This window comes from Neophocaena asiaeorientalis, unplaced genomic scaffold (genome assembly GCF_003031525.2).
Source record: "Neophocaena asiaeorientalis asiaeorientalis breed wild unplaced genomic scaffold, Neophocaena_asiaeorientalis_V1.1 scaffold1, whole genome shotgun sequence".
Classification (NCBI taxonomy): Eukaryota; Metazoa; Chordata; class Mammalia; order Artiodactyla; family Phocoenidae; genus Neophocaena; species Neophocaena asiaeorientalis.
Window position 1 is genome coordinate 3382336 of NW_020171981.1, and position 8089 is coordinate 3390424.

Sequence of the window (8089 nt, forward strand, 5' to 3'; positions counted from 1 at the left end):
AACAGTGAGGGGCCCGCAAAACAAAAAAAAAAAAAAAAAAAAAAAAGAAAAAGAACAAAGGAAGAAAATAAAGAAGGATTGAATAAATGAAAGGAGAAAACGGCTGAGGGTGTTTGGTCTGTCTCCAGACTCTTTGACAAACACAGAACCGGGCCGGGGTAAGACTAGACAATCTGCTCCACTTCCTTCACATCTCTTGGAGGCCCTCCTAACTCAGGATCCAGGAAGCTTTTACCTCTATATTCTTGCCTTTTTTCTTCTTCTTCCTTCTCTCTATGTCCCCAGTACTGAGTCCCTTTCTGCTTTGGGGTGGGGGGGATACAATGTTTTAAAAAACCACCTATTGGGACTTCCCTGGCAGTCCGGTGGTTAAGACTCCGCGCTTCCAATGCAGGGGGCAAGGATTCGATCCCGTGTCGGGTAACTAAGATCCCACATGCCATGCAGCATGCCCCCGGTACCCCAGCCAAAATAAAATCACCTATTTTCAGAAAATAGTTTATAGAAGCTTGGTTGTGCCAGGTGCTGCAGGGCCCTTGCCCTTAAGCTTGCAAATCATTCTCCAGACTTTCTCCCTACCCCTTTCCCTTGATTTTTAAAAACTAATTTTTTAAATATATTTTTTGATCAAAAAAGTAATACTTGTTCGCTGAAGAAAACTTGGAACACACAGAGAAGAATAAAAAATGAATATAGGGCTTCCCTGGTGGCGCAGTGGTTGGGGGTCTGCCTGCCGGTGTGGGGGGTGCGGGTTCGTGCCCCGGTCCAGGGGGATCCCACGTGCCGTGGAGCAGCTGGGCCCGTGAGCCGTGGCTGCTGGGCCTGCGCATCCGGAGCCTGTGCTCCGCAACAGGAGGGGCTGCAGCAGTGAGAGGCCCGCGTACCGCAAAAATAAAAAAAAAATAAAAAATAAAAAAAATCATCTGTAATCCTACCACCCAGAGACAGCCATTATTAACATTTGGTTTATACATTCCCAGTCCTTTCCCTATTCATGAATACACAGGTATAATACATGCTTCCCTTCTTTGAACCAAACAGGACATCTATGTGCAATCTGCAAAACTTTTTGAGGTATACCATACAGTCAGTGCAAAAAATGCATGACTCTTAGGTGTACCTCTTGATGAATTTTCCACATAAATACCTACAATATTTTAACTTATTTTCTGTACTTCGCAATCTACTATGAACATCTCCCACACGATTAAATTATCTTCTACAGCATAATTTTTTTTTTTTTTGCAGTACGCAGGCCTCTCACTGCTGTGGCCTCTCCTGCTGTGGAGCACAGGCTCCGGACGTGCAGGCTCAGCGGCCATGGCTCACAGGCCCAGCCGCTCCGTGGCATGTGGGATCTTCTCAGACCCGGGCACGAATCCATGTCCCCTGCATCGGCAGGCGGGCTCTCAACCAGGGAAGCCCTACTGCATAATTTTTAATGGCTAACTACAATTATAATAGTCCATCATACTAATGTATTGTAACTTATTTAACCAATCCATCACTGTTAGGTATTTGGGTTGTTTTCAGTTGTTAACCACTGCAGTAGTTTCCTATCACTACTGTAACAAATTACTACACTTAGTGCTTTGAGCAACACAAATATATTCTCTTACAGTTCTGAAAGAAGTCTAAAATGGGTCAGCAGAACCGTGTTCCTTCTGGAAGCCCTAAGGCAGAATCTGTTCCTTGCCTCTTCCAGCTTCCAGAGGCTGCCAACATTCCCTGGCTCATGGCTCCACATCACTCAGGCTTCTACCTCTGTCATCACATCTCCTTTTCTGACTCTTATCCTCCTGTCTCCTTCTTCTAAGGACCTTTGTGACTACACTGGGTCCACCCAGACAATCCAGGATAATCTCCCCATCGCAAAATCCTTAATTTAACCACAGCTGCAAAGTCCCTTTTGCCAGGTAAAGTAACATATTCTTGGGTTCCAGGGATTAGCACATGGACATCTTTTGGGGAACATTATCCAGACCACCATAGCTATGAACAGTCCACTCTCCCACTTCTTTTTCTACCTCTGCTCTTCCTTCTTTTCTCCCTCTCACTTTTAGTGCCTACTAGTTTGTAACCCCATTTCCAGTTCCAAAATCTTTTCCTTTTCTTTCTCTCTTTATAGAATGTTAAGACATAATTTATCCTTGGGAGCTCAGTGACTGTTTCTGATCTATTGACTTCTAACTTCTTTCCCAAGCACCAGCCTTTCTCCCAAATCCCAATCAAGAATGTACAGTTTCTGGGAATTCCCTGGTGGTCCACTGGTTAGGACCCAGAGCTTCCACTGCCGGGGGCCCGGGTTCAATCCCTGGTCAGGCAACTAAGATCCGTTAAGCTGGACGGCCCAGCCAAAAAAAAAAAAAAATGTACAGTTTCCCTTGATTGTCCCCTTATGACATGAAAGACTAAACGCTTCTAAAACTGGATACACATGACCCCTCCCCTAACCTCTACCCCACCTTCCTGCACCAACTCAGCTCCTATACATGATCTTGTTTTTAAAATGATTACTCTCAAAAATACTCAAGGCTGGAGACCTATGACTCACCTTTCATTCTTCTCTCTCCTTTGTCTCTAATCAGCCGCTAAATCCCATCAATTATTGTGACTTAGCATTCCTCTAATATTCACCTAATATCTTGGATGTTGCTAGAGTGTGGAATCAGAGGATTTTCTCCCCATCCAAACCATACTGGTTGTATGGGGGTAGATTATCCTCTCCTCCAGGAAGCCCTCTTTGACTGCCCCTTTCTGGGATACCATCTCCCCCTTCTAGAGAAAAAAACCCATAATTAAGTGTCCACTATGCGCTCAGCTTTTCAACCATCTTAAAATTTAATCTTTAAAGTATGGTTTTAATGTTTACAAATGAGGAAACTGAGAAGCTAAGTAACTTATGCAAAGTAACAGAGCTAGCAGATGGCAGAACTTGGAACCCCAGCCTGACCAACTCCAATGCCAAGCTTTTTGCCTCTATTCCACATGACCTCCCTGGAGTTAATGCCCATGGTTTAAAACTTGCCTGTTCATTAAAATCACCTGGCGGAAGGACTTCCCTGGCGGTCCAGTGGTTAAGACTTCACCTTCCAGTGCAGGGGGTGTGGGTTTGATCCCTGGTCGGAGAGCTAAGATCCCACGTGCCTTGTGACCAAAAAACCAAAACATAAAACAGAAGCAATATTGTAACAAATTCAATAAAGACTTTAAAAATGGTCCACATCAAAAAAAAAAACAAAAAACAAAAACAAAAAACCCTTAAATAAATAAATAAATAAAATCACCTGGGGGACTGATTCTGAAGCCCCACACCAGAGCTACTAAGATTCTCTGAAGGTGGAGCCCAAAAATCTATTTTTAAAAATTTCTATACTCACCATATGACATATTTTATTATTTATTACTAATTAGTATGCTTAAAATACACGCTTTATTCCACCAACTAGGGGAGGAAGTACTGTCCTATTCATCTTTGTGACCCATCCAGCGCCTTTGTAGAACAGGCACTCAAAAATATCTGCTGGTTATTTAAATGCTAAATAAACTATGAGGTATACTGTGAGCTACACTGTGGTAATTTTCAGAGGATAATAATAATAACAGCTAGCACTTACTGAACCCCCATCATATGCCAGGCCCTCACTGTTCTAAGAAATTTACAAGTATTAACTTCTCAGGACTTTACAATAATCCTACAAGGCAAGATCAGGACACAATTTGCAGGGCCCCTTGTTCAAAAATTATTAAGAATTTCAACATGGTGACAGCAGAGCATTAAACCAAGTGAGGGGCCAGCATTTCTAAGCACCTGTGTGACTGTATAGGTCTCACACCTATAAGCCAACCCTGGCTAAAACTATTATCTCCATTTTACAGATGAGGAAACTGAGACACAAAGATATCAAATAAGCATTCCCAGTATCACACTGTTAGTAAGTGAAGATATAAATGTGTACTACCTTAGTTGTAGAAGGCTTCATTGCAAACTCTATATTTACAAAGTTCTCCAGTCCTTCAAGGTTCAGCTCAAAGCCCCCTTGTCTACTAAGTACTCTCACAAGTCAGGAAAAAAATCCCTCCTCCTCCTGATATTTTAGCTCCATGACAGCATTTGGTTTGAACCTTTCTTATGGACTTTATCACATCCCCATGTTATACCTGAAATAACCTGGGAGGTGGGGGGTACATATAATAAATTCATGTAGTTGAATGAATGAACAAAGAAACAAACTTGTGCATGACCTGAAGACTGGGAGAGATGAGGAGGGAACCTAGGCAGGGGACAGGCCTAGGATAGCGCTGAGCACTTATGCAGGATGAAACTATATGACCGGCTTGATTGGACCAATGGTACACATGGGCCCTAGTGTGGATAACACTGGAAAAGACGGTGAAGTTAAGTTTTAAAGCGCCTTTTTCAAAGCTAGACCATCACTTCTCACGGGACACAAGGACGAGTTGCATGTACCCCTCTGAGGTCAGCCAGCTTTGCTCAGGAGGAAAAGGCATCAGGTCATAGCATGACTGCTTCTCCCCTCGCAGCCAGTCTCCTCACGCATAAGCACCATGGGTTAGTGGGGGGACTGAGCTGGAGAATGCCATCTGATCTCAACCATTCACCAAGTCATTGTTTAACAGATACTGGTGAACATCTCCCGTCATAAGACACTTGCACCGAGCACTTTCCCAACTCCCATTCATGCTCAGATCACCCAATGGTATGGCAGAGATTCTCCCATTTCACAAGACTAAGACGTTAAGTAACTTGCTCAGGATCAGAGAGCAGGAAGTGGCAGAGTAAGACTGAAATCCACTTTCTTTAATTTCAGAATTTGTTCATTGGACATGAATATTCCTGTTATAGAGAATAGCATATTAAAACCCATGGACTCCATACATAGCTCAAGAAATACAACCTGAAGCCCCTGTGTACCTCTCCACATTCACTAAACTACACGGCCTCCAATTCCTCCTACTTGGGAAACACTGCAAATGGCATCACCATCCGGAAATCTAGCAGGCACCAGTGACACCTCCCTCTCCTTCCAATCAATTACCAAGTTCAATACCTATCTCTATTTCCACTATTCCTTCTACCTTTCTCCTTTCTACAAGTATCAGCTCATATCTGGATTATTGCAATGGCCTCCTAACTGGTTTCCTTGCATCTGCTCCTCTCTTTCCAGTCTTAATCTTCACATTGCAACCAAAGACCTTTTTAAAACCTTTGAGTAGCTGCCCTCTGGTCTTACGATATAGACAAAAGCATTGGCCTGTGAGGCTCTCACATGGTCTTTCCCTTACTCAACACTCTAGCTTTGTCTCAATTCCTTGTTCCCTGTATTTTGGGTGTGCCGGCTTTCTTGCAGTTTCTTATAATCCCTGAGCTCCCTCCCACCACAGGGCGTTTGCACATGTTTGTTCTTCCCTTCTCCACCTGAATTAACTCTTCCTTTCTCAAGTACGCTTTCCCTGAGCCTCCTGGCTGGGTCATTCTTTGGTATCTCTCACTTTTACAACTTTACATCTGTTTGTGAGATTAACTGATTAAAGTCTTTCTTCCCTAATAGGCCAAGGGCCAAGAACCACTCACTTCGTACAAAATACATGCTAAATAGATAATAGCCAATGTATATACAACATATACAAGATGCCAGGCAGTGTTAGCTCTTAACGTGTATCAACTCACTAAGACCTCCTAAAAGTTGTGTATGAGGCAGGTACAATTATTAGCCCCACTTTACATAAAGCAAAGAAAATCACACAAGCTTAGAAGTGACAGAGTTGGGTTATGAACTCAGGCAGTCAGTTTCTGGAATCTCAGTGCTAAGCACTCACATTATCGCGCCCAGTAGCATCTGCTGAATGCATGACAGCGTTGGCTGTTTTTGATAGGGACTACAAAGCACCTATCTTAGCTCAACTAAAAACTCATTTCAGTTGGCTGTGGTAAGGACCTTATGTTTGACTGGAACTTTGCTGCAAAACATTGATCTTCCCAGCATTTTATTCCAGCTACTTTAAAAATCCATTTCCCCTCACTGGTAGTATCATGACCGATGTTGAGCAGAGGAGGTGTCTCAGCAAACTGATAAGAGGACAGGAGAAACTTGGCTTGGAGTGAAACAGAACTGCGGATCATTTGTAGTATGGGTAATACTCATAAAGACAATACAAAGATTTTGATGGACGTCATCTCAATCTTCATTGATTCCTAATAAAGTTACACACACAGGGCAGTTCTTCATCAGCTGATAGATGAAGCAAAAGGCTGAGATTAAAAGGACTGCTAAGCCACAGGAAATCAACTAGTCACAGGATGGGTAAGGAACGGTGTCCCCACACTTCCAGCTTTAGAACTCCAGATATTTCTGGCAGAGAAAGATCTCGTCTTCCTTTAAGGAATAAAGGTAGCTGGCCAACCTTTCCTAATTCTTTTTTTGTGTGTGCGCTGCGTGGCTTGTGGAATATCAGTTCCCCAGCCAGGGGTTGAACCCAGGCCACGGCAGTGAAAGCGCGGAATCCTAACCACTAGACCACCAGGAAACTTCCTAACTCTTGGTTGGAACTTCTCAACAAGGACAGAGTTGCTCTTAGGTTTTCCCAGTATGGCTAGAGTAGGGCAATTTTTCCACAAGCTGAAGCTATATGGCAAAGAGCTCTATAAGCTAGCTGCATCCAATTAACCCTAGATCAATATGGTGAAAATGTAACAATTCTGGAAATTCTTCACCTGGAGCCCCTGTACCAATGTAAGGGGAAGTCAAGAAACTGCACGCACATTTTCTTTATGTTCATTTTGCTAAGAAAAGCTTTCATTAGTTTCTTTGAGGGCTTACAACTAAAACTAAGAACCACGATCCTTTATGCCTGTACACACATTCTTTCTGGTTCAGGTTGCGCCTTTATAAAAGGGCCACGTTCGCAAGATGAAACATTTCTATTCTTTCCAGTACCTAATAGCTATGAATGGGAGTGTAAGAGGAATCCAACTGTCCAAACCACGTAAGTTAGACCTTATAACAGCACAGGCCTCAAATTATAAATAGGTCTAAAGTAACTGTATTAGCATTCACCTCCTTGGAGGAGATGCGTGTAAGGCCAAGAGCAGTCAGGAGCGCTTGAGACCAGTCCCAGTAAGGCCACTAACCGGCTGAGTAATCTTGGACAAGGTGCATACCCTCTCTCGGCTTCAGTTTCCACATCTGCAAATTGGAAGTTGAACCGCATGGTCTTCAAGGTCCTTCCCAGCCGAAAGCCTGGTACCTAGTAGGCCTAGCCATTAAAGCAGCTTCCTGTGGGCGCGGGGCAGGGTTTTAACGGTCCCCCCCCTCCCCCGCTCGAGCCCGCGAAACCCTCTTCAACACGCCCCTCGGAGTGACTGCGCTTTCCCAACCGCAGCCCGGACACGGCTCCGCCCCTTCCCGGGGGCGTCCCGTCGTGCACTGCGCCGGGCTTCTAAAGCGGTGGGGCACCTCCCGCCTTTCCGAGGCCCCGACCCCAAACTCCTCTCCCCAGTTTTTTAGGGTGCCCTATCCTATCAACGTCTAGTATCCCAGCCAATCAAGCAGGCCCGGAGTCTTACCTTCTGTCCACCCTCCTCCCAGCGCTCCTACGGCCTCAGCTCACGGCCTTTACCAGGCCAATCCAATCAGCGGCAGACTCTGGCCGGCCTCACCCCAATCTCCCGCCCCTCGGCCAATCCGCGCCCCTATCCTGCTGCCCGCCCAGCCAACCCCGGGCCTTGAAACCAGCGAGCGAATGGGCGCAGGGCGGCCCTTCAACGCTAACCGCCTGGCCAATTGGGGATTCCGCGTGGCCACAGCGGCAGCCAATCGACATGCAGCGCGGTGCCGCCGCGGAGAGGTCCGGCCCGAATATCCCTCCGCCTTCCTCCCTCCCCCTCTCTCCCTCCCTGCGAGCCGCCGTTAACTCACAGCCTCCCTTCCCTTCTTTCTCCCTCCGCCACCCGAGCACCAGCCGCGCTCTGAGCTGCCCCCGGGGTCCCTCCCCCGCCGTCAGAGGAGCAGCTGCCGCCGCCGCCAGTAGCAAATTAGGAGGGAGGAAAGACGGAAAGGAGGAAGGA

The 8089-nt window shown here is 45.6% G+C and overlaps 1 long non-coding RNA gene across 3 annotated transcripts in view; it reads right to left on the reverse strand.

Moving 5' to 3' along the window:
• Positions 1–7859, reverse strand: part of LOC112398174 (uncharacterized) — a 13612-nt gene extending 5753 nt beyond the window's left edge. Inside the window, exons 1-2 of one of the 3 annotated variants that reach the window (XR_003002946.1) lie at positions 7589–7859; positions 7184–7278 (exon numbers count right to left, since the gene is read on the reverse strand). This is a non-coding gene — a long non-coding RNA (uncharacterized LOC112398174). The other 2 variants (XR_003002945.1, XR_003002944.1) reach the window with 2 other exon arrangements.
• Positions 7860–8089: the final 230 nt, after the last annotated feature.